The sequence below is a fragment of the Podarcis erhardii genome (assembly GCF_964252035.2).
Source record: "Podarcis erhardii genome assembly, chromosome: 10".
Taxonomy (NCBI): domain Eukaryota; kingdom Metazoa; phylum Chordata; class Lepidosauria; order Squamata; family Lacertidae; genus Podarcis; species Podarcis erhardii.
Window position 1 is genome coordinate 61,830,486 of NC_138500.1, and position 27,746 is coordinate 61,858,231.

Sequence of the window (27,746 nt, forward strand, 5' to 3'; positions counted from 1 at the left end):
GAACCTCCGACCTTCTGATCGGCAAGTCCTAGGCTCTGTGGTTTAACCCACAGCGCCGCCTGCGTCACACCAGCTCATAGCTACTCATTAAGAAGCAGGCATGTCAGAGAATTCTGCCGTAACTGGGTGCAAATATGGAAATTCTCACTGTTTCAGTGTTTGGGGATGAAATTCCTCGAAGTGAATGCAATCCACATTTGTTCATAGTGGGTTATTTAGAAATAAAACAAAAAACCTGCAAGATTATACATAATTAATGTTGGATTTTTTTGACATGACACTTTGTTTGACGTTCTGTTATCGTGATGCTCAATAGAGGTTTAGAACCCTGCAGGGAGATGGCTAATTGATAGGCCATTAGTTGCTTCGTTTACTTTGAAAGAAAACACACAGGGATGTGAATAATGCAAGGTATTTGTTTTCAGGGCTGGGCACAGCCTTTGCCCCCCACCTGATCCAGACCCCCAGATGACCCCTGATCTGACTCGGGCCAACCCAGGGAACACCTGACTCATATCCAGCCCTGAATCAATTTGTGGGGTGCGGCTAATGCTTAACCCTAGCTAACATATGGCTGAGAGCAGGGTTGGGAAAGGAGACGTTGGTGCTGACCTTTAAAACCCTAAACACCCTCGGTCCAGTATACCTGAAGAAGCGTCTTCACCCCCATCGTTCTGCCCAGACACCGAGGTCCAGTGCTGAGGGCATTCTGGTGGGTCCCTCGCTGCGAGAAGCCAAGTTACAGGGAACCAGGCAGAGGGCCTTCTCGGTAGTGGCACCCGCCCTGTGGAACACCCTCCCACCAGATGTCAAAGAGAACAACAACTACCAGACTTTTAGAAGACATCTGAAGGCAGCCCTGTTTAGGGAAGCTTTTAATATTTAATAGGTTATTGTATTTTAGTGTTCTGTTGGAAGCTGCCTAGAGTGGTTGGGGAAACCCAGCCAGATGGGCGGGGTATAAATAATAAATTATTATAATATTATTATTATCTCCCTGCCCAACCGCTCTGCAGAGAGCAGGAGGGTCAATCCTGATGGGTGCTGTTTTGCTAGCACATTCCCTATGGGGCAAGGTAGATACCTGCACCCTGCAGGACTGAATCCCCTACTCACCAATCCTACTAGGGCAGGGCTGACCCACCCATGAGGAGCACATAATACATTCTGCATTTGTACAAAATGCGTCTTTTAGTGTGGCACCACCCAGACTTTGGAACTCCCAGCCTACTGCATACCCTGCAAGTGTCCTGGAAAAAACAGGGACAACCTGTTTTTTATCACGAGAGGATGGCAGCCATTTTGTTTGTTGTGATCTCGTGAGATTTCACAGTGCAGTTTTCCCATTTAAAAAACCTTATTTTTGGGGGGGCCCATGATCTTGCGTGATGCTCCAAAATGCTCACTTTTTTGCACTGTGCCCCCCAAAACTCTATGGGGGGCATGACATGAAATCACGTGAGATCACAGTAGCCAAAATGGCCACTGTGTTCTCACAATAAAAAATGGGAAGATGACGTCCTGGAAGATGGTGTCGTGAATTTGGCTTCAAAGTGTTGAAGGGGATGCGATTGCCATCATGCAAATACCTTCACTATGCTCTTTTTGGTGCTGGTAAGAACATTTTCATTGAGGCACAACAATCTAGATGTGTAGATCTTTGTTCCCTACTTGTGCCTGATGTCTATATTCACTTATCCCTTCTTCCCATTTTGTGGCTTGCCTCCACTGTCAAAATTTATTAGGCCAGCCCTGTACAGTGGTACCTCGGTTTTTGAACGTAATCCATTCCAGAAGAATGTTCGACTTCTGAAACGTTCAAAAACCGAGGCGCAAAGGGCGGTTTGCAGTTTCAATGTAGAAAATTGAAAAAAAACTTCGGTGGAAGCCGTTCGACTTCTGAGGCGCGTTCGAAAATGGAAGCAACTACCTCTGGGTTTCCATAGTTCGAAAACCGAAATGTTTAGCTTCCAAGATGCCCCAAAACCAAAACATTCGGCTTCTGAGACGCTTGAAAACCAAGGTACCACTGTACTGGGGTGTGCTTTGTCAGTGTGTTCCCTGAAGCCAGTAGGATTGTATTCTCCACTTAAAGGTAAAGGGTAAAGGGACCCCTGACCATTAGGTCCAGTCGTGACCGACACTGGGGTTGCGACGCTCATCTCGCTTTATTGGCCGAGGGAGCCGGGTCATGTGGCCAGCATGACTAAGCCGCTTCTGGTGAACCAGAGCAGCGCACGGAAATGCCGTTTACCTTCCCGCCGGAGCGGTACCTATTTATCTACTTACACTTTGATGTCTTTCGAACTGCTAGGTTGGCAGGAGCAGGGATCGAGCAACGGGAATCACCCCGTTGCGGGGATTCGAACTGCTGACCTTCTGATCGGCAAGTCCTAGGCTCTGTGATTTAACCCGATTTAACCCACAGCGCCACCCGCGTCCCTCCACTTACCAGCTGGTAAATGGAGGGTTCAATCCTTTTCAGTTTTGCTGCATGTTTCTGTCCACCTATGGGAACCGGAGTTCATAGGCAAAGCTCCTTCTTCCTGCCTTGTTCCTTGTTCCCTGACAGCTCCAGATCACTCCAGGAGGCCTGACCTGACCTGGGCAATCCAAGGCAGTCTCCACCCAATTCAGCTGAAGAAATTCGGTTTGGTTTGCATTGTAATGCACATTTCCTGAAACAATACCTGAACCAAACCGCAGCTCTTCTTTACATTTCTGTAAATTGTGCGATGCAGATTTCTGACCACAAAGTGTGTAGAATAATTAATCCATTTCAGAAAATTTATATACCGCTGGATTGTAAAAAAAGATTTTTTTAAAAAAAATCAAGGCGGTTTACACGTTAAGAACACTGTAAAATCTGTAAAAATAATTTCAAAAATCAATGATAAGCTAAAAATAATATTAAAATACATGCATTCAGAAGTCCTTGTAAAAAACATGATAATAAATTTCATTGCCAACCAGCCAGGTGTTTGCATGCATGAAATATCACTATTAGAACCGGCCTTGGACGTATCTTCTGAGCTGTCAAATTCTTATCTGTGAAATAATCTCTCTTGCAAGTTGTAACTTCTTAATATTTACACAAACAACTGGGAAGAATGTAAGGGGCCTAAGGATAAATGGATGGATCTTTTAGTGAGATTACACAGCTGCGCTTAAGAAACGCACGCAGGAAGAGATAAATGCTCGCACATCCCACATATTTACTGGGCACATACAAATGATTAATAATTATAAAAAAGGACAAGGGTGACATTTCTAGAAAAATGGGATGGTATTGGCCCACTGGAATGATGATTTCCAGAGAGGAGCAGTTCTGCATGGAAAGCTTTAAATTCCCCGTTTATAAGGGCTTGTTGTGCTTTTCTGCAATGATTGGCATCCTAACCAAGCCACATGCTTCGAGACACGGTCTTTGGCCACGTCAAATTTATGTCTGGAATATATCTCAGCTATGGGGAACTTCTTCATTTTCCAGTCCCAGAGCTGCATTCCCCTTTGGACGATGTTTCATGGGCCTCATGTTGGCGATGGATGTGGTTAAGAGGGGAAGGTTGGTGTTGCTAGAGGAAGACATGGATTGGACAAGTGAGGCAAGTCTTACTTTTGTGCAGTAGGCAACATGCCAGCCACACAAATGTCTGTCAGTTTGCATTTCTTAGTACAGAAAGTATAATCCAGAATGTGGCAGCAAGACCGATGACTGGCCACCAAGACCACATAACACTTGTCCTGAAAGACCTACGTTTGCTCCCAGTATGTTTCCGAGCACAAGTCAAATTGTTGGTGCTGATCTGTAAAGCCCTGAATGGCCTTGGCCCAGTATAACCGAAGGAGCATCTCCACCACCATCATTCAGCCCAGACACAGATCCAGCTCTGAGGGCCTTCTGGCGGTTCCCTCATTACGAGAAGCGAGGTTACAGGGAACCAGGCAGAGGGCCTTCTGGGTAGTGGTGCCCACCCTGTGGAACGCCCTCCCACCAAATGTCAAGGAAATGAACAACTATCTGACTTTTCAGAGGACATCTGAAGGCAGCACTGTTTAGGAAAGTTTTTAATGTTTGAAGTAGCTGATTTGTTTGACAACTAAGCAGTTTGAGAACCAAAGTACCACTGTATTGTGGAGTTTGAGAAGTTACTCCAAAACTGGAAAAATCCACTTTTCTTTAGCTGGATAATTTTCTTCATATTAGCTATTTATTCAAACATAGTTGCACAAAAGGTAGGATTGTTGCCACCAGTTACCAAAAACAGTTCTGAATTATGCAATGTGGACTAAAAAAGAAAGAAAAGAGCTCACACAGAGCGTTCCGCTCTTTAGCCTTGCTATAATCAGAGACACGATATTAATAAATTGCCAAATAGACTTTTCAGGATCATGATTTTATATATCAAATCTGCTTTGCGTTGGCAGCTGAATTAAGTGGACAATAAACACAGGATATTAAAACAGTCAGATTTATGCAGGATCCAGCCAAAGAATAAGAATTACCTTGAGTCATTAGCACTTTCTTTCTAGACTCAGCAATTATGACAGTAATAACCACTAACGTAAGCCTGTCAAACAACTGTAACATAATACCGTATTTTTTGCTCTATAAGACTCACCTTTTCCCTCCTAAAAAGTAAGGGGAAATGTGTGTGCGTCTTATGGAGCTAATGCAGGCTGTGCAGCTTTCCCAGAAGCCAGAACAGCAAGAGGGATCGCTGCTTTCGCTGCGCAGCAATCCCTCTTGCTGTTCTGGTTTCTGAGATTCAGAATATTATTTTTCTTGGTTTCCTCCTTCAAAAACTAGGTGCGTCTTGTGGTCTAGTGCGTCTTATAGAGCGAAAAATACGGTATATATTGATATAAATAAATCCTTTTTAAAAAGGTACAATTTTGCCCAAATCATTACCACAACCCCCAAAACTGAATTCAGAAGTATAGGCTGAATGAAGTGATCTGTCGGCATCTGTCTGTCTTGGGAGACAATGGATGAATGTGCCTTTGTTGGTGAAGTCAAACCACTGGCACCAACTCTAGGTGGCCCTGGGTGCCTGGGCCCTCACGATTTTTTTTTTGTAGGGGCTCAGCTCCCATACTGTGGGGCTTCAACTCAACTTCCAGTTTCATGACACCTCATGAGGATTCAGACATGACCTCTGAGGCCCCAAGCGGCTTTGGAAGCAACATCCGAGGCCCTGCCAGACCTCCAACACGACTTCTGGTAGAAACCAGAAGTTGCGTCGGAGGTTTTATGAGGCCTCAGAAACACCGTTATGTCGCGGGCACCATTGGTCACCCATAAGCTAGGGCCCAAGCTGACGCCCTTGAGTCAAACTGTTGGAAGATTGCAGTGCTTGCTGTGACTGTAGAGGCTGATACTGGAGAGACATGTTTTGTTGTAGCTGGGCCAGATGAAGGCATCCGGTCAGGCTGTGCAGATACACCATGGCATTTCTTCTGTCTACGATTCTCTAGGTGATCATTCGTCCTCTGGTCACTGCTATAGATGCACAATCTGTCTGTCTGTAGTTGTCAGACAACCCCAAAGAATGGCAACCACTGAAATCACAAACTGGACTTTGGCAAACTTGTATAGACTGGTCAATCCTGGAGGGGAGAGGGGTAGGTTGTTAGAATTCCTGCTCCATGATTGCAGTCATTGGATTTTTATCTATCACATGACGGTGTATGTTTTGACTACACAGAGTGGGAAGTGACGGAAACAGGATGCTTGTGTTACTGTGTTCCGTGAAGTGGGACTATTGTCCTTTATCCATTCTCTTTGCTGTCTGATGCTAGAGAGAGAGGGAGCCATGTTGCAGTGCTCCGTGTGTATTTATATGTAAATAAAGTAGATTAGCCAAAATGTTGAGATGCGGAGGTCTGTTACGTAAGCTGCGAAGACTCTGCGGATCCCTAAGTGTGCTGATGTCTGTTGGCATCAATCGCTGTGATGTTTGGGCTGAAGAAAGCTTATGAAGCTCCCGAACGATCAACCAGGAGGGAGAGAACATGCCAGTTGGGCATGTGTCTCTGCCAGGGTCCTACTCGAGTATAGAATGAGCTCCTGACATAGGTTTCCTTCCTTCCTTCCTTCCTTCCTTCCTTCCTTCCTTCCTTCCTTCCTTCCTTCCTTCCTCCCTCCCTCCCTCCCTCCCTCCCTCCCTCCCTCCCTCCCTCCCTCCTTTCTATTTATTAAATTTATGTACCACCCTATACCCACAGGTCTCAGGGTGGTTCACAAGATAAAATTACAACACATGATCAAAATATAAACAGAAACAGCCAAATAACCCCTCACAAAAACATAAAAAGAGTTTAATTTTTAAAAAACAACAACACACAATTAAAAAGCAGTTCTTTTGTAGTCTGTCAGTCACTGCCTTAGGCCTGGTGGCGAGAGGCAAGAACAGCACCCTCAGACCTTCAGCATGTTTTCTTTCTCTCTCTCTTTTTGTAAGTGTGTGTGTGTGTGTATCCAGCCCCAAGACGTTTTCTGTTGTGCAACAGCTGATTCTTACTTACAATCTTTTGTGCAACCCTATTTAGTAATGTGCTTGTGTTTTCCCCTTGCACAACAAATTTCCTCCGGTGCAACAAGTAAACTGCTAAATGACTTAGTGCTACATTGGATACAATTCTCTGGTTCAGTGGTGGCATTCATTTGGAAACCAGTTGCGAGGTAGCGCCAACAGCTCTTTGGGGCCCTTATAGACGTTCTTTCCCCCTCACCAAAATTGCAAGAAGCTTCTTTGAGTAATGCTCCGAATGAAAATCTCCTATGGATAATCCAACAGCTGTTAGGTCGGCCATGATTGCCTAGAGAAGAGCAAGAGCTTCAAGTCTGCCCTATATTCAGACCATCATTTTGCACCATTTGCCTTATGTTCTTAAAAGAAGCATGGAAGATGCACCTGGAAATGTCTCCTTGAGTCATGATGAGCATTTCCATTTCATCGTGAATAACTTCCAACTGCATAACTCAGATAAAGCCTAATTTGTCTTCCAAAAATCGCAGGGAAGGAGCTATACATTCAGAGCGCTGCAACATGATTTATATCACTGCATTATTATTGTAACTTGCACAGAATCAATTTGAGAGCGCACGCTAAAGGGAACATTGATTGCTTGCTACCGGCGCTTCACTTGCAGTAGTCAATACTAGAACATAGACTTGTCCTGGGGTATGTATAATTATGCTACGATTGTATGATGAACATATTTATCTTCTATGAAGTGCCTGATCAAATGGCTAGTTTATGGAAATTTTCCTCCTGCTCTGTCCGCAGCAGCTATGACAAATTGGACTGTCTACCTCTGTGGTTTTAGAAGAGCTACCCTACCAGTCACACCCTCTTATGCAGCTGAGCTAGATTAATGGAGATATAAATTTAACCCCTATGGTTTTGGGAAGACATTTTGTATTCTCGACTTGCTGCACTAACCTCAAATGACCTCTATTTGTCAACCATTTACTGTTCTCACTGAACAGCTGGCTGATAATGCACCAGAGTTCTTTCATAAATATTGCTTTTTAAATGTCTTGGTGTTGGTTTTTAGTTACACTTTTTTTTTTTTTTTTTTGGTAATAGTCAGCCTGCATGTCCAATTTGTATTGACTTAACGCCACCCGAGTTCTGGCTGAAGGTTTTTAAGCAGAAGCTGGATGGGCACCTTTCTTATATGTCAGGGGTCAGCAAACTTTTTCAGCAGGGGGCCAGTCCACTGTCCCTCAGACCTTGTGGGGGGCTGGACTATATATATTTTTTTGTGGGGAGAATGAACGAATTCCTATGTGCCACAAATAACCCAGAGATGCATTTTAAATAAAAGGAGACATTCTACTCATGTAAAAACATGCTGATTCCCAGACCGTCCGCGGGCCAGATTTAGGAGGTGATTGGGCCGGATCCGGCCCCCAGGCCTTAGTTTGCCTACCAATGATCTAGCTGATTATGATTGCAGGGGGTTGGACTAGAGCAGCCTTTCTCAACCTGTGGGTCCCCAGATGTTGTTGAACTATAACTCATAAGGCTCATAAGGCCTCAACTCATCTCTGGCATTTGCTGGAGCAAGCAGCTCACCAGGAGCTATCCTTGGTGCTGCAACTGCTTGCCAGCCTGGCTGTCTCATGGCATGTGGGTTCTGTGTCAAACTCAAGATAGCTGTGGCAAGCTCATAGTTGTGGCAAGAGTTCATCCAAAGAATGTTCAAACTCTTGTGCCTGAACCAGTCTGGCGGCCGCATTCTGGATTAGTTGTAGTTCTGAGACACCTTCAAAGGCAGCCCCATGTAGAGCACATTGTAGTAGTCCAAGCGAGAGATAACCAGAGCATGTACCACTCTCATGAGACAGTGTTCACGCAGGCAGGGGCTCAGCCAGCGTACCAGACGGAGCTGGTAGACAGCTGCCCTGGACGCATAATTCATATTCACAACTCCAGTATAATGAGCTATATATAAATTCCACTACTTTCACTTTAAATTTACTGAAGGGGTAAGTACCTCTTTGGCTTGCTTAAAATATGAAGGGCATATTTGTGTGCACACACACATGGCACACCTCTGAACACGTTTCTTCCAGAATGTATTTACCCCAAAGTCAATTTGCTATGTCAACATCTTTCTTGCCCTACAAGACCCAACAGGCATATATTTTTTACAGTTTAACAAGCTTTCTTATTAGCCTTTGAAAAATGGATTGGGTTATTGGCGTGCACAAAATGTATTCAATTAGTCTTGATTTTGTGTATTTGATTTAAAGGTTTTTGATTATTTGCTCCATGTTCTGAACTGACAAGTTAGAAATGGAATGAAATTAACCTGTCAGGGTGGATTAATGAACTGATCTGCCCCGTCGGTTTATGATTTACACAAATTTCACCACAACCTACTTTGCCGCACTAATATCTACAGCTGAACCCCGATTAAAGGTACATGCGACCATATTCTCCAAGTTTATTTCTTAATTGACAGTAACCACCTGGAGAGAAGGAATGGGGTACAAACAAACAAAAAATGTGCAAAACGTAGATTAAGCATGCATGTTTATAAAGCCCAAGCCTTTTACATGATAGAATGACCTTGTCAATATTTAAATTAGTATATAAATCAAATAATTATAAGCTTTCCCATTTATATTTATGTAGGGCTTTGAATCTCATTTATATCAGGATTAATTTATGGCTAGTCCAGTAGTGTAAAAATGCTGCTTAAAAGAGGAGGGATTTAGTCAAACAAACCTTAGACGTGGGTAAGTTAATGTTTCTCCAGGGGGTTCTGTCACATACATAGCCTAATCCAATTCCTGTCTGTGTTTAGCATATGGGGCTGCAATAGCTGCAGAGGTTTCCCCATTCATTTCAAAAGAAAGGGAACTTCTGTGGGACATAACCTGCTTCCTGAGTGGGAGCAAGAAAAGCAATGCATTTTTACTTCTGATGTCATATTATTATTATTATTATTATTATTATTATTATTATTATTATTCCCCTCCCATCTGGCTGGGTTTCCCCAGCCACTCTGGGCAGCTCCAAACAGATGATGATGATGATTAAAGCGATAAAACATCAAACATTAAATACTTTCCTAAACAGGGCTGCCTTCAGATGTCTTCTAAAAGTCAGATAGTTGTTGATTTCCTTGACATCTGACGGGAGGGTGTTCCACAAGGCGGGTGCCACTCCCGAGGAGGCCATCTGCCTGGTTCCCTGTAACCTCACACTGAGGGCCAGAAGGCCCTCGGAAGTGGACCTCCGTGTCCAGACTGAATGGGGTGGAAATGCTCCTTCAGGTTTGATTTCTATACTGCCCTTCATCCGAGGATCACCGGGCGACTTACAATACAAAAACGCAAAAACACATCACATAGTATCAAACAAAAACAACAACCCCACTAAGTTTAAAAGGCCATAGATTGTTTAATTGGCAAAAAGCCTGGGAGAAGAGAAAGTTTTGCCCGGTACCATGTAACAAGGGCCCAGGTGAGCCTCCTTTGGGAGAGCATTCCACAGACGGGGGGCCACTGCATAAAAGGCCTGTTCTCATGTTGCCACCCTCCAGACCTCTCGCAGAGGAGTCACATGAAGAAGGGCTTCAGAGGATGGTTGTGGGGTCCAGGTTAGCAGTGGCAGAGCAAGCCGATCGGGCATCTGGGGCGGCGCATGTGCCTGATGCTCGGGGGTGGGGCTAGCTGCCTGCAGGGGTGGGGCCAGCCGGGGCAGGGCGCTCTGTGGGGCTTCCAAGGATTCTGCCTGCCTCCTCCCAATCAGCCGCCCTACAGCTGAGGGGGAGGCAGTGGGTGGACTGTTCAGGCAGCACGGAGTCTGCGTGCACTCAAGCCACCACTTATCTCCCAGGAGAGACATGTGGCTCGGGCGCGCTGCAGGCCCCGCGGTGAGTACCGCCCAGCATTTTGTCACCCCCCCAGAGGTGACGCCTGGGGCGGACCGCCCCTACTGCATCCCCCTTCCTCTGCCCCTACATGTTGGTTCACATGGGCAGAGGCAGTCCTTAAGATATTGTGCTCCTGACCCGTTTTATAGGTCAAAACCAGAACTTTGAATTGGGCCCAGAAGCTAAAGGCAGCCAGTGTAGCTGGGGCCAGAATTGGCATTATGTGCTCAAACCATCTTAACCCAGTGAGCAACTTGGCTGCCAAATTCTGCACCACGTGAAGTTTCCGAACCATCCTCAGAGCCAGCCCACATATAACGTGTTGCTGCAATTTAACCTAGAAGTTACCAGAGCATAGACAATACAGTAGTACCTCGGGTTACAGGTGCTTCAGGTTATAGACGCTTCAGGTTACAGACTCCGCTAACTCAGAAATAGTACCTCGGGTTAAGAACTTTGCTTCAGGATGAGAACAGAAATCACGCGGCGGTGGCACGGCCGCAGCGGGAGGCCCCATTAGCTAAAGTGGTGCTTCAGGTTAAGAACAGTTTCAGGTGAAGAACGGACCTCCAGAACGAATTAAGTTCTTAACCCGAGGTACCACTGTAGAAGTTAGGCTACCCCTGTCCACACAGAGGTGCAGCTGGGCCAGCTGATAGAAAGCTCTCTGTGCCATGGAGGCCACCTGAGCTTCAAGCGACAGCAATGGATCCTTCAAAGGGAGTATAACCCTGTCATGAGCCAGCAACCTCCCATTCATCCAATCTAGGGAACTACCCACTAATAGTGCCACAACCTTATCTGGATTGAGCTTCAGACTTTCCAAAATAGAACTTGCACACTCTCAATCTGCTCTTGCCCTGAGGTCAATTCTGGATAAAATGGAGCAGTGTGAGGAATTGTTTTGTTCAGACACTGTGTATTTTGGTCGAACAGGCTGCAAGAAGAGATATGTTTTAAGGGTGCAGAACCACAACGAATCATACTTCAGCCTCCGCCATCTCTCAAGGTGCCCCAGGCCACGGAAAAGCTCTCCCATGTGCCTCCCAGGAAGAGTAACTTGGTCCTATGAACTGAAGGAGCAGCTGCAGAGAGCTCACTTCTCTCCTACCTGAAAAGAAGAATACAGTGGTACCTCGGGTTATAAACACCTCAGGTTTCAGACTCCGCTAACACGGAAGTAGTACCTCGGGTTAAGAACTTTACCTCAGGATGAGAACAGAAATCGCGCAGTGGTGGCATGGCGGCAGTGGCATGGCGGCAGTGGAAGGCCCCATTAGCTAAAGTGATACCTCAGGTTAAGAACGGTTTCAGGTTAAGAATGGACCTCCAGAACGAATTAAGTTTGTAACCAGAGGTGCCATTGTACTCTGCCCTAACTGCTAGTGGCCCTGGACTGTAGCGTTCAAGGGAGGTCCACTCTGGCCTCTGCCACCAGCCAGGGCACATTCCCTTGACCCCTAAAAATATCATCATGGGAAGGAGGAGAACATCCGGACCCCATCCATTGGTCAGAGAAGGAGCAGTTGCATGGAGCTTGTCCCACCCCCCTGCATACAGTGGTACCTCAGGTTAAGTACTTAATTCGTTCCGGAGGTCCGTTCTTAACCTGAAACTGTTCTTAACCTGAAGCACCACTTTAGCTAATGGGGCCTCCTGCTGCTGCCAGGCTGCTGGAGCACAATTTCTGTTCTCATCCTGAAGCAAAGTTCTTAACCCGAGGTAATATTTCTGGGTTAGCGGAGTCTGTAACCTGAAGCGTCTGTAACCTGAAGTGTCTGTAACCCGAGGTACCACTGTATAATGTTTATTTATTTTGCTAATGGGGCCTCCCACTGCGCATGCAACTCTGGCACGCAATTTATATAATATCTAATTTATAAATATCTGAGAGGTGGTTTAGTGAGTGAGAGCAGGTAGCGGAAGTTATAGGGCTGGATAGGCACCCCATGATTGTAATTGACAGATACCGTTTATGAAACCATACACTTATTAAACTGCAATAAATACAGTGGTACCTTGGGTTAAGGACTTAATTCGTTCTGGAGGTCCGTTCTTAACCTGAAACTGTTCTTAACCTGAAGCACCACCTTAGCTAATGGGGCCGCCACAGCACGATTTCTGTTCTCATCCTGAAGCAAAGTTCTTAACCTGAAGCACTATTTCTGGGTTAGCGGAGTTTGTAACCTGAAGGGTATGTAACCTGAAGCGTATGTAACCTGAAGTACCACTGTATAGGGCATTCTTCCCTATTTGCTGGTTGTCCTGTGCCTGTAGAGTTTAGGGTACATACCGTAGGTACAGCTATGACCCCTCAGAGGCTACACCCCATGCTTCACAGGAAGAACATCTTGGCAAAGGGGGTACCAATTTGGTCTCATCCATGGGCCAGTGAAGGGGCAGCTGCTCAGATGCTTACTTCCCTCTTCCCATTTTTTTCTCCATTCCCATTTTTTCCTTTCCTTTCATATAGTCTATTCAATTGCGAGCCTACAGGCAGGGACTGACTTATCCTTTAATATATGCACAGTGCTTACAAATCTTTTGGCGCTTCATGTTTAATAAAATTTTATACATGCGCCTCACATTGCTAAAATGAAAAATAGATTAATAAAGAATTTCTGAAAATGAAGCTCCAGAACTTTGGGTGAAAGGTGGCTTCCAATGCAGTCCAAGAAGCTGGAGTCAGTCAGGAGTGGGGAAGCCAAATGCTACTGTCCACAAAACACCTGCAAACTTCTATGGGACCTTTTTGGATTGATGTTGTGGGACCCAGGTGGCGCTGTGGTCTAAACCGTTGAGCCTCTTGGGCTTGCTGATCAGAAGGTCAGCGGTTCGAAAGCAGCGGTTTGAAAGCACGCCAATGCAAGTAGATAAATAGGTACTGCTCTGGCGGGAAGGTAAACATGACCTGGATGGCTTTCTGTGGACAAACACCGGCTCCTTCGGCCTGAAAAGCGAGATGAGTGCCACAACCCCATAGTCGCCTTTCACTGGACTTAATCATCCAGGGGTCCTTTACCTTTTGCCTTTGTTACAAGAGGTGTAAAGGTAAAAGTATCCCTGACCGTTAGGTCCAGTTGCAGACGACTCTGGGGTTGCAGCACTCATCTCGCTCTATAGGCCGAGGGAGCCGGTGTTTGTCCACAGACAGCTTCCGGGTCATGTGGCCAGCATGACTAAGCCGCTTCTGGTGAACCAGAGCAGTGCATGGAAATGCCGTTTACCTTCCTGCCGGAGTGGTACCTATTTATCTACTTGCACTTGACATGCTTTCGAACTGCTAGGTTGGCAGGAGCAGGGACCGAGCAATGGGAGCTTACCCCATCATGGGGATTCAAACTGCCGACCTTTTGATCAGCCAGTCCTAGGCTCTGTGGTTTAGACCACAGCGCCACCCACGTCCCATTTACAAGTGGTATAGATGAGGTTTATATAGTTGCCTGCTATAATGGGACAAATTCCTCATTCATTGATTGAAAAGATACTAAATATTAGGAGTATGTAAATTGCCCTCATAATTTTATTCCTTTTTTAAAAAACCAAGTGCATTTCTTTATTTCTTTATTTCAGTTATAGTGCAAGCTGAAACAGGGGAACTTCAAGAGTTCTTTACAGTGCGACAGACTAAGGTGGCGAAAAATAAAATGATTCCAAGTACATGAAGCTGATGTTTACCTCAATGCTGGATTTAGGGCTGTGTAGGTGGTTCCTTTGTACAGGGTGCCAAGCTAAGGGGACACAAAACAGAGAAGATTCATAATTGAGAAGATCCAATTGGAGGTGCCAAAATTTTGGCCTTGCGTAGGGCGCCATATTATAAAATATTACCGAAGTCTGCCCCCACTTACCTAACATTACAATCCTATGAATGCTTACTCAGAAATGAGGCCTACTGAATTCAGTGAAATATACTCTTGGGTTAGCATGCAGGATTGCAGCTTTGGTATTATTTTCGACAATGGGTAATATTTGAGAAATTGTCCGGATGCTTAAACTGTACTCCACTATTTATTTTCTGGAGAAAATAAACCAAAAAGGTGCTATCGTCAAAATGTCTACATCTGCAAATTGTTTGCTTGTTATCAGTTCATAGATGTTTTCTTTTGTCATCTGACAGCAAATGGAAAATCCAGTACGCCCTAAAATATTGATTGATGGGTGTACCTCAACAGCCATTAGACAGCTGTTACGCTGCCGTAAGACTCTGATTTCATGGAGCAATTTTCTAATCAAAAGTGGTTGGTTAACAATAAGGTCAAAGAAGCAATTAGTGAAGAAAAATACATAACACTGAAATCCATTTACTACGATGCATGCTGACATCGATGTGAATTGTAGTATTGGAGCCATTAAGGTGACCTGAAGCACTCTATCATGCTTTGGCTGACCCTGACAGACTTTGACCAGCTATTTGTTGTCATATCTCCTTGATTGAGCTACATGACAAATACACACAAACCCCGATTCTCAAATGACACCTTTTGTGCGAAGGCACAGCGTTTGACCTTTAAGTGGTAAAGGTCAGTGGGTCATGTGATGGAACATCTGCTACCTTCGTTGTCTCGAGGCAGCAATTTTGTTAACTAATATAGCATAACCTTTCATTTCTAAGCGATGACATTCATCCCTCGCTAAACTATGTCAGGTTTCCAGCACAGAAATAAGATTTTTTTTTAAGGTCCACCCACTCCCCTCTTTTCATTTATTATGTGCACCGTCAGGCAATATGCTTTGCCTCAATCACTCAGTGACTTCGGGAGATAGTAAATGCCAAATTACTTCTCTGTTCTGCATGCAGGGTGATTAGAAGCAAGGAAGAAAAGGCTTCTTTTAAATAGAGACGTAGAAGAGATTTTCCCCTGCCCCCGGATGCATCCCAAAGAGCTGAGGGTCCCATTTCTCTTTTGCATCTTGAAAAACAGAGATCTTTAATTCCCCCCTCCCCAAACAGATGGCGGCATTCTAGCATCACAGCCACTTTCAAAAGCATGAACATGTCATTCAAGACAGTCATCAGTGTTTTGGCAGCTGAGACTGTGTTTTGTATCTGGAATATTTAGGGAATTTAACACACCTGTGCTGATGCTGTTAGGTTGCTCACACTGTTTATCAGTCTTTGAACAGACTCTGAGTAAAAGTCCCGGGGACATACAGATCAGACTAGAGGGGTGGGGGAGATGTAACTTAAAAAAATCAAAAATCTTTTGAGCGTGGTGCTGATAATGCCAAGGTTGCAAGTTGCAGGTTTGATCGCCATAAGGGACAGCTGCATATTATTTACATCATTTGCCAAATGCAATCTTTGTCACCTAGTGGGAATATGGCTGACCAAGAGATAGGGCTTTATCGTCACAATCAGGCATAGGCAAACTCGGCCCTCCAGATATTTTGGGATTACAACTTCCATGATCCCTAGCTGACAGGACCAGTGGTCAGGGATGATGGGAACTGTAGTCCCAAAACATCTGTTTAATAGATTATTGTATTTTAATATTCTGTTGGAAGCTGCCCAGAGTGGCTAGGGAAACCCAGCCAAATGGGTGTTATATAAATAATAAAATTATTATTATTATTATTATTATTATTATTATTATTATTATTATTATTATTATATTATTATTATTATTATTATTATTATTATTATTATTAATAATAATAATATCTGTGTTGTTTAATTAGAAGCAGGAACATGACCCTTGGGAAAGGTAGTTTCCTATGACAAACAAGTCAGATGACCCATTATTATTATTATTATTATTATTATTATTATTATTATTATTATTATTATTTAAAAAAACAGAGAGCCATCATGGGCTTAATAGTAAAAGCAGTCATTATTGCAGGGCTTTTGTGCGTACTTGTCCTTAAACTCACATGGTGCCTGCTTGGAAAATGCTGGAAGTCTGAGTCCTTCTGGTTTCGCATATGTCCCCCATACCTACTCCTTTCAAATCAGCTTTGTGGTTTGTTTCTGTGATTTTTGGTACAAGTTGAGCAGAACTCGAGCTGACAGCTATTCCCCTCCCCCATTTACCATCACTCCCTAACCCCTACACCTATCCTTCTGATATTTTTCTGGAGTACTCTCTGACATGTGCTATTTTCATATATATTGGTTTTCACCCCACAAAACAACACGGGAGTTGTTTTAACCACTCACAACTGTAAAGGCTGGCTTTATTAAAAAAAACAGCTGTATCTGTCACTCTGAAATTTGGTAGTTGTCATCTCCTTAGGAGAAGCTATCATGCCTGAAAATTTCATCTAATCCTTAAAAAAAACAGAGAGACGGTTTCAAATTTTAAAAACCCATTTACCCCCCAGGTGATATGCATAAAACCCTCCAAACATATTTGTCTGAAATTTGGCAAACATTATCCATTTAGATGAGGTTACTTTGCCTGCAAATTTTATCTGCTTCTGTCAAAGAGAAATTTTGTTTTTCTCATAATAATGACTAGAGAAATGAAAAACCACCAGATTTCCTGAATCAGGATTTGGAGCCATATTGGTCCTAACGGATTTGGGCTCTTATGCAAAATGCTAAATTGGGGTCGAAACAAAACCTCATCATCTGTGCACATCCCTACTGTGTGCATTTTTGAAGTTTCACAAATACGTTAGGTAAAGTAAAGGGACCCCTGGCCATTAGGTCCAGTCGTGGCCGACTCTGGGTTTGCGGTGCTCATCTCGCTTTATTGGCAAAGGGAGCCGGTGTACACCTTTCGGGTCATATGGCCAGCATGACTAAGCCGCATCTGGCGAACCAGAGCAGCTCATGGAAATGCCTTTTACCTTCCCGCCAGAGCAGTACCTATTTATCTACTTGCACTTTGACGTGCTTTCGAACTACTAGGTTGGCAGGAGCAGGGACTGAGCAATGGGAGCTCACCCCGTCGCGGGGATTCAAACCGCCAACCTTCTGATTGGCAAGTCCTAGGCTCTGTGGTTTAACCCACAGCACCATGTTAACAGGGCACAAAATCATCCCAAAGCGGTATGCATTTTTGGGTGTTTGGAGTCTGACCAGGAACTGCTCTTTCACTTTCACATTACACTCAAATTCAAAGAAGTATTCCTGGCAGAATTTGACATACTGGATGATGCAGAATATGCTACTTGGTCAGTCCCCCCCCCCCTTCAGTTTGTGTTGCTTTGTTGAGCAGACCATAATGAAGGCATTGCCTGGGACCCAGGTGCATGTATTGACTAAAACGGTTCTCTAAAGTAATAACTAACCAAGTGCTCTACTGGGAACGTTGTTCTTTCCTTTTCCATTTCTGCTGTAAGGGGAAAACAAATTACATTAGTATTATTTATTTACCCGTAGCTGTGAAAAGTGCACATCCAAACTCATAATGGCAGGAAAATAATTTAGCACGTGCTTTTAACATTAACTAATACTATATATTCTTATTGTTTATGTGGATATATGAATTGTGGACCTCTTCGGTTTCCCAGCAGTGGAAAGCACACACACATTCAATTAATTCTCTGCATTTGAAACTGTCGACTTTTACTTGAGATATAAATATTGCTTTTCAGGGTTGAAGGAAATAAGGGTCTCTCGCCCTCTTTCTCAACAGGTTCTTGAGGAATGAAGTCACAGAGGAAAGGTGTGTGTGTGGGGGGGTGTCTTCTTTTCAGCCCGATAGTCACATTGCTGCCTGGGCTGCCTTTTGAGGGCCTTATGCCAATGGGGGCCAACGTTGCTAGCCCAAAATGGGAAGAGCAGTGGATGCAAACTTTACCTTGGTACTGTAGTAAAGTTTCTACCTGCACTTAAACACTCCTCTCTGTTCCTCATTTGGACAAGCCTTATCTGAATTTAAGCAGGGGTGAAGCTAGCTGTTCTAGCACCTGGAGCGACAGGGCCCAGGCGAGCCACCCACGGGAGCAGTGCGGCGTGTCAGGAGCTCAGCCTACACTCAAGTAGGACCCTGGCAGAGACACATGCCCGACTGGCATGTTCTCTCCCTTCTGGTCGATCGTTCAGGAGCTTCATAAGCTTTCTTCAGCCCGAACAACAGACATCGGCACACTTAGGGATCCACAAAGTCTGTGCAACTCAGCATTTTGGCTAATCTACTTTATTTACATATAAACACACACAGAGCACTGCAACATGGCTCCCTCTCTCTCTAGCATCAGACAGCAAAGAGAAAAAACAAAGGACAATAGTCCCACTTCATGGAACACAGTAACACAAACATCCTGTCTCCGGCACTTCCCACTCTGTGGAGTCAAAACATATACTGTCATGTGATAGGCCACAATCCCATGACTGCAAACATGGAGCAGGAATTCTAACATGGCGATCTGCGCATGGGGGTACCACGGCGATCTGGCCAGGGGGGAGGTGTGGTGATCCGACCAGGGGAGTGTGGCGGCCTGCTGCTCATGGAGTCCACCTGGAGGATGCAAGCTCTACGCTGCCATTTCAAGCAGTGCGGGGCCCCGAGCCACTTCGTCATTCTCACTCACGATGAGAGGAGTGGCTCATGGAAAGAAACCTGGAAGGCTGCCTTTTTGCTACTGGGCCTGAGGTTCCCCACCGCTCTCCTACAGCGATGAAGATTTGCTTTTAGAATGACTGCACCAGCTTAGCCATGAATATACTGCCACAGGTTTGCATGTATCCATTTGTATTGATACAATTGTTTGGTAGATTCATCGTTGCAACCACTGTGGCAATATATGCACAGAAATCCCAGCCAAAGAAGAATGGATACAAAAACTAATAGAATATGTAGAAATGGAGAAAGCTTACTGGAAAAATAAGAAATCAAGATAACAAACTTTTTATAAAAGAGTGGAAATGGTTTATTGAATATTTACAGATAAATGGTAAACGGATAAGAGCATTGGCAGGATTGTGGTAAGAAGTTGCAGTTTCCTAAGAGCATATCTTTAAAAAAGATGAATACATGAGCAGATTAAGTTAATTTGGATATGCAGAATATATTAAAAATAATTTTAAGGGACCACAGAAAGAGGGGGGAGGAAGTCAAGTTTTGAAATGTCACAATGATCATAAAATCAGTGAAATGTGAAATCTGAAAATATTTCATATATTTCATATATATATATGAAAGATTCATTTCATATATATGAAATATTTCATATATATATATATATGAAAGAAGTGCAGTGTTTTCACATGGGTCATTCCTAGGAAGCCCCACAAGATCTGTCATGGCCATCAACCGTAAGTCCAAGTCAGGCATTCTCTTTGTGCAATGAAATCCCATGAGGGAGAGCAAGGACATGTTGGTGAACTTTTTGGGTATATCACCATCACCCCAGAATCTGGTAAGGACAAACATCTGAGGTGGAGAGCCTTCTGCATTCCTGGAGGCTCTTGGCAGAATTTAGATCCCCCAATTCTATACGGTGCAGAAATCCCTCCATCCATAAAGCAGGCTCCCTCCTTCAGAAAAATTCACCATCAAACTCATGAAAGCCAGGATGGGGGGAAAGGAATGCTGGAGGGTGTGGAATTTTCCAGTGCACTCCTGCTCTCCTCACATGATTTCCATCACACAAACAAAGAGAATGCTTGAAAAGGGCTGTCGATAGCTTTAAAAGAGGACTGGAGAAACTCACGGAGGATAAAGCTGTTATTGCGGACTTGTCGTGATGCCTGTACATCACCGCCGGTATCAGCAGCTGTAAGACTCCCAAAACCAGCTGCTGAGGGACAACAGGAGGCGTTGTGCACTTGTGCCCCGCTTGGCGGCTTCTCATTGGTATCCAGCTGGCCGCTGTGAGAACAGAAAGCTGGAGCAGATAGACTTTTGGTTTCAACCAGCAGGGATCTTTTTATCTTTTTATGTTCTTAGCTGTGAAAACACTGGGATCAGATGATACTTTGTTTCCGACACAGCTGCGTCCATGAGGCTGTTCTGCACATTTCAAATTCAAATATTCAAATTGGCATCAAGAAATGCCATTGGTCACGTGATCTGCTTCCTGCCGTGCTAGCTTTGACCTACAAAGGCCATCACAGCTTGGGACTCCCATGTTGAAGGCGATAACGCCACTCCCTATATCACCCAACACAACACAATGATCAAGCCCTCTTTTCACTAGCCTCAACCATGGTTAATGCTAGCATGGTTCCCATCTTAACCAGGATGTCTATCAGGGTTTGTAGCTGCTTTGCAGACCTTGTGGAAGGGAAGCAGGGTTAGAAACTGGCAGGGTTGCACACATACCTCATTGTTGTGGTTCGAGGACCCGACCCCCGCTTGGTGGAATAAAGACACGTGGACACAGAATATAAGGTTAATGGGCAAGAAAAGGCCACAACTTTATTGATTACAGCAAGTGAGAAGGTATTGGCTTAGGCATTGGACCACGGTAGATTTGACTCCACCCACTCGAAGAGGGGTGAGTCTGCAGAGGGGTTAACCACCAGTAGGGGGAGCCTGTTGATGCTAATACAACTATAAGCTCTCCCCTGATGTCACCGAGGGTCGTGCCATGGCCCCCCGCCACACAGGCATCGGACAGGATTCATGGCCGCCGGATTCCTTTAACGGAATACCCAAATTTGAAGGGGTAGACGATGGCCACACCTTGCCCTTCCACATACCAACAACACATTCCAATGCCTAACTGCCAAATACCAAGAAAGTTGTGACGATTGCTATAAGGTAGGCGAAAAAACCAAGAGGCCTAATGCCAGTTGGAAAAATTCCTACCAGGCCCCCTGGGCAACCAACCATAGGTCCATAGCAAGGTCAAGAGAAAGCTAAGCCCTAAGCCCTAAAGGAGTGGTGGGTGGGTGACTCATGACGAAAAGGTGCGCAAATGGGCTGAATGGCTGGCGCGGCTGCATCTCGAGCAGCAAACCACGCCCCCACCAAGCCGCCTGATTGGGTGCTCAACTGGGAGCGTGGCTCGCCAGCCATGTGGATGGGGCAGGGGGCGTAACGCCCCTTGCGTGACGTGGGAATTGTCTCCCGCCCACAACACCTCCCCTCCCGAAGGAGGAGAGGCCCTGTAGCATAAAGCCCACTAAGGCTTTACGTAGAGTAGATGCAGAAGAGGCTCTTTTGAACTGCAAACCTTGGATCATCCTGTAGCTTAACTAAACAAAAGCCTTTGTACAGGATATTGATGATGGGAGGCTTTCCTCTCCCCGTACTTCCTCTTCATGTTTTCATCCTAGCTCAAGAATTTATTGTAGCCATTAGTCTTCCGAATGAAAAATTCTCTCTCCAGTTTTGATTTTATGATAAATCTGGGGAAGTATATTGCTAACATATGAAAGGATGTATTAAAAGTTGTTTGTATCAAGAAAGAAAATGGCTACAGGCCTTACAATGGAAAGGTGATGATATATTTGTTGTCACCGAGGGAATTGTTGGATCATAGGCACTGCAGATAAAAATCTCATCTCGATCAGAATGCTATTTCCTCCTTGCAATACTGAGTTTTACCCAGAATGCTGGATAGTTTCCAAAAAACCTAAATCTGACAGAGAAAAAACAACAACTCCAAACCAAAAGTAAGTGTGTTGAAATTTTGCAAGTATTTTTTTTTAAAAAGAATTCCTTGTACTCATTTGTTTATTCTAGAATAAATAAAAAAAGCTCAACAACTTTGGGGTAAGATCCTAAAAAAAAACCTCAACAACATTGGTTGGCCCCCATGCATGTTCACTTCATCTTATCTGGCCCTCTTTGAAAAAAGTTTGGGCTCCCTTGGACTATGGGAAAGATATATTCTGATCCATCTACTTTTTTATATATTAAAATATTGGCATGGCACTTTTCTGGCTGTTTGGAGGAGTTTACAATAAATACATTTTAAAAAATACAGATAGAACAAACATTGAGAACATCCAACAACATATTAAGTAGCCACAGAACCCAAAACCAGTTGCATCGTTTTGAGCAAGAGGCATCTGACCTCCTGTAAGTTCCAGAGTTTTGAAGCTGCCACTGTAAGGACCCCTACTCTGAGCTGTGATTGTCGCTACTGCCCACAAAAATGAAACTGACAGAAAAGCCTGCAGACTAGATTTCAGGCAGCAAGTGGGCTCTTACATGGAGTGATGTTTCTTGAGGCACGGGGCATTTGGACCAACAAAACACCAAAACAAATGCTCTTGGTCCGAACCTCCAAAACTGGACAAGAATTAAGGGGGGGGGGACTCCCATTGGTGCTATGTGCACATGTGGTTGTCAGAATCATGGCAAAGGGAGGAGATAGCCTTGTCTTTTCATACAATGCATTCCCTATTACAATTGTGGTCCTGAGGGGGGACCGCTAGGGGCGCCTTGGAAGATGGCGGATATTAACATCTATCCAGCTCGCACGAGGTAATTAGAGGCTGATTATGGGGAGCATATCAGTCTCCCTTCATCTCTCCAGGGGGGAGAGATGCCATTTTCACCCGCTGTTGCCATAAATCACCCCCGAGTTCAGAAGAAGGAGGGGGTGAGGCACTGGGTGCACAACCCTTGGTGGGGCTCGGAACTCCTCCGAAGCTGCTTCCAGTAGCGAAACTAGTTGCGTTACTTAAAAGGAAAATTTTTTTGGGAAAGATAACGCACATGCTTCAAGAGAGGCAGGAGGTTTTTATCTGCTAACAATTTTACCACTGAAAGGAAGAAGACTGAGATGGAAGATTACATCAAAGCACTACAAATATGGTATGTGGATTGGAATGCCGGAACTAAGGGGGGGGGGGAGAAACGACTTTTTATTTCTTTTGCTCTATGTGATTACTAATAACCCTCCCTCTGAAGATCTGTCACAGAAATTAATTGCAAATAGGACTAAAAATGAATTGTGTGGGAATAATTATGAACTTAAAGGTTTTACTCTGTGAAGGATTTGGAAAGAAAAAGGGCTCTCTCTTGTGACGCAGTAAGAATGGAAACTTGATAAGAGACCTGTGTTGCTGGAGTTGGTCTTGGGGAGGGCGAGCCGAAGATATATTATTTTCGAGGAGATTGCGAACTGGATGGGGCAGCCCTCCTGGAAAAAGACTAATTTACGATGCAACAGGTCGGAAAAGCTAAAGAGCGAGTTTCTAGACTGTATTTCATTGGAATGACAAAAATGGCGATTACTAGCTCGAGCGGAAAGGACTGTTGGAGGAGAGTGATTTACGAGAGAGCAGCACAAAGCCCACACAGAAATACAAATAAGACTGTCTTTTTCAACCCACTTGCGGAGCATATCAGAGGAAAATGGAAAGGAAAATGAGTAATGACAAGTATTGAGAAGAGGAGACTGGAAACATCATTCTTAATATGGAAGCAGAACAAATATTCGAGGATTGGACTCCTGCCAATCAAGAAGCATGGGTACCCCCCACAAAAATTTATAATTTGGAAAACAATTGGATTATATTATATGTATTGTTATAATTTGGACTAATTGATTTGATGTGTTTAATTTGGAAATATGAAACTTAATAAAAAATATTTTAAAAAAACAAAAAAAAAACAATTGTGGTCCTGAGGCTTAGCATTTATTTATTTTTTAAAAAAGAAAACCCTCACAGATCATAAAAACATAGAATTGTAGAGTTGGAAGGGAGGGTCATTTAGTGCAATCACCTGCAATGCAGAAATTGAAATTGAAATACTTTATTGTCACTTGTACAACTTGTATACAGCGAGATTACACGAGCACCCCCCACTCTTAGTCTTAATTCCCCTCATTTACTGACGCACACCCACCAAACCAATATTTTTGGGGTTGGGGCCAACCCCCCACAATGTCCCAAAAGTGCAGAGATGAAACACAAAGTTGAGTGTGGTGGAGCTATAATGGCCAATTCCTCCTCCTCTTGCCACGGAGAGGAAGAAGGGTCAAATTAGCCTCTCGCTGGTGGCACTGCCAGGAGGTGAAGGAGAAGCCACCGGCCATTGAAGCCACATGGCTGCCACATTTGGCTCTGCCCCTGGCTCCTCCCAACATCTCCCAATTGCCCTCACAAGCTGGCGCCTTGGCAAGCAAATAACACTAATACAGTGGCACCTTGGTTCTCAAACTTGGTCCGTTCCAGAAGTCTGTTCCAAAACCAAAGCATTCCAAAACCAAGGTGCGCTTTCCCATAGAAACTAATGCAAAATGGATTAATCCGTTGCAGACTTTTAAAAACAACCCCTAAAACAGCAATTTAACACGAATTTTACTATCTAATGAGACCATTGATCTATACAATGAAAGCAATTATCAATGTACTGTACTATAAAATAAATAAGACAGTATTGTAGATGATAAAAATTAAAATTATTTTTTCATCTTACCTGCACTGATGATCGTCATTGTTTGGATGGGGGGCTTTGATCCATTTCTGCAGTCACACAATCAATCAATCAATCAATCAATCAATCAGTAGTTGAGCTGGGTTCCAAACAGTCACGAAAACAAATTAACCGAGAAAGCCTCAAAAACAAAAACGCAAAATAAATAGCAAAAACCAAAGCACCAGACTTAATGTGTTCTAGAAGTCCGTTTGACTTCCAAAATGTTCAAAAACCAAGGCGCAACTTCTGATTGGTGCAGGCGCCCTGGTAACAATAGCCAACAGCTGCACCAGATGTTCAACTTCCGAAAAACATAACACTTGCTTCTGGGTTTTCAGCATTTGGGAACCAAGGCGTTTGAGAACCAAGGTTACCACTGTATTGTAAAGTGGAATCATTTCACATATTCAGCTGCTAGACATTGAGCAATCGACTGCAGAGAAATTGAGTGATATACATGCACAAGTGAATGAGACCTAAACACGTCCTACCTTAGGAGCTGAAGCTATGAAAAGCCATGAATGAGGACTTAAAACAAATCATTTTAGGCACCTTTCACTGCGGGTGTCATTGCCAGTTCAGCCTTGAAAAAGAATCCCAAATAGTCATTAGCCTACTTTAATGAAAACTGCCGGTGAAGGCTGCCACTTGTGTATTAAATCATTATTTTTTCATAATTTGATACTAATCCAGTGTTCTGTTTTTTGAAAAAGAAGAAGAAAGAAGCAGCTATCATTACTCGGTGATTATATTTTATGCGTTCACAAATGTGCAGAATGACAAAGTATGTTTTCGTGCCAGATTCACTTGTTATGCCCTTGTGCTTTTGTAGTAGCAAAATGGCTTATAGTATCCTTTTCAGAAGGAATTAGAGCAATTGTATTTTTAAAAATAGCATTTCTGTCTAAGCAGCAACCGATAGTACTGCAGCCACGGCTTTCTACATAAAGGCTGGAGAAATATAATAATCTTAAATGGAAGAAGCAATAATACGATAGTGAGACATTCTGAGTAGCTGGGCTTAAGCTGCTGATTACTGAGGATGCTAATTTTGTGGCAGTGCCAGAATTTTATGTTAATGCTATTGAACAAAAGGCTAAAGCATTTTTTAATTTAAAATTACTGAACTATAAAATTGAAGTATTAGATTAGGTGGACAAAGGGAAATACGATGTCAAAAGTGCATTTCTGTCACCTTCGCTTGAGCTGAACTTTTGAAAGGCGGCGCCTCGTTGTTTTCAGTCAGAATTCTGCCCTTGCTGTTTTGAATGGTGCCCATCAAAGATGATTTGTATTCAGCTATCTGATCGAAAGCATCACCTGCATATGGGTAACATTGTGTGACTCCACCCACATTTTATGGTGGGTAGCTTTGCAGCCCGTGGTGATCTGGCAGGGGGTACGACATTGGCTGTCCTGCTGGCACCTGGTCATGCCAAACAGTGGCGGAGGAAGCCGATCGGGCGTCTGGGGCGGCGAGTGTGCCCCACACCCAGGGGCAGGGCCAGCCTCCCATGGGGCCAGCAGGCGCAGGATGCACCGTGGGGCCTCCGAGGAGTCTGCCTGCTTCCTCCCACTCAGCCGCCCTACAGCTGAGGGAGAGGCGGTGGGCGTCTGGGGCAGCGAGTGTGCCCCACACCCAGGGCCAGCCTCCCATGGGGCCAAGTGGGGCAGGACACTCCGTGGGGCAGCACAGAGCCTGGGGGCGCCCAAGCCACCGTGTCACTCCCAGGAGAGACGCATGGCTCGGGCGCGCTGCAGACCCCACGGTGAGTCCCACCCACCATTTTGTTACCCCCCTCAGTGGTGACACCTGGGGCGGACCACCCCCACCGCCCCCTTCCTCTGCCCCTGGTGCCAAGCTGTCCTCTGGGAGTGGGCTTGGCTGACCAATCAGCACTGGCTGGGCATGCTCCTGGAGGGAATTTAAAGGGGGCCACAGCAAGGTGGCCCCCCTCGTCGGTTCTCCCACCCTCCCGCCCTCTAATTTTGCTCTTGCTCTTGATATGACCTTGCTATGAACCATGTTGGCCGCTGTTTTCGGGGCCGAGCAGGGATTTCCCCCACTTGGCAAATTGGCACAGGCCATTGGGTTTTCACCTACCTCATAGCAATCACCACAACTTCGTGAGGTTAGGCACTGGGCAAGCCTTTGGTTGGTGGGGGGGGGGGAGGTTGTAGCCTCCGCCTGCCCCGCTTTGTTAAGGGTGTCCTGTTAAATTGATCCGGGAGACTGGCTTCTGTCCGATGCCCAGACGGGGGCTAGGGCCATACCACTCCCACCAACAGGGACCCCTGGGGGGGAAGTACCCCTATTTGATGTGGGTCATAGTGCTGCCCCCAGTGGTGGTTTACCCTTAGATGCTCTCCCAGCAGATGAGCAGGAATGATATAGTCTGGCTTCATCCGATGTGTATGCCAAACCGCTCACACCTGTAACCAATGAAGTTGAGGGCTATTTGAACCCATAAACCAAACACCATTGTCCCTGTGTTTACTCATCGCGTAGGGAACTGCGGGTCACAGGGTCTTGGCTCATAAATGCCATCTCTATGTCACAGTAAGCACTTTACATATCTTGGTATAGGTGTGCTATATCAATAACAAGTATATTAACAACCTGTGGGCTGGGAAAGTGGGAATATCATCCATTGATGTGGAGAACATGGTCCCATAGCCTACCACAGGTACACCAAATGTGAAAGATGGTGGGATTATCCACAAGCAGGCCTCCTTAAATTTATTCTGAATGTTCTCTGTTTCTCTTGATTTCTTACTATTCTGATAAGACCATGAAACTTTCATAATCATACCCTCCAACGTTTCTCAGATGAAAATAGGACAGTCTGTTCTACATCAGGAAGCTTCTCCTGCGTTTGATCTCTCTGCACACATCTACATTGGTCACCTTGAGCCAAACACAGCCTCTCCACCTCACCTATCTCACAATATTGTTGTAAAGAAAAAAATATGAATGGGATCATATACAATACCTTCAACGGATAAATAGAATGAAATAAAATTTTAGCTGTAAGCTGTCTTGAGTAGGGGAAATAATAATAATAATAA

The 27,746-nt window shown here is 44.5% G+C and overlaps 1 long non-coding RNA gene across 2 annotated transcripts; it reads right to left on the reverse strand.

Annotated features, from left to right (window-relative positions):
* Positions 1–13,917: 13,917 nt before the first annotated feature.
* Positions 13,918–27,372, reverse strand: LOC309350871. Of its 2 annotated transcripts, XR_014160538.1 has the most exons (6): positions 26,782–27,372; positions 25,873–25,997; positions 25,169–25,260; positions 21,731–21,882; positions 17,641–17,684; positions 13,918–14,129 (listed from the first exon to the last, which is right to left on the reverse strand). It is a non-coding gene; the product is annotated as an uncharacterized lncRNA (long non-coding RNA). The 2 variants fall into 2 exon arrangements; XR_014160539.1 differs by lacking the exon at positions 21,731–21,882 and having other exon boundaries at positions 26,782–27,351.
* Between the last annotated feature and the right edge of the window lie 374 nt (positions 27,373–27,746).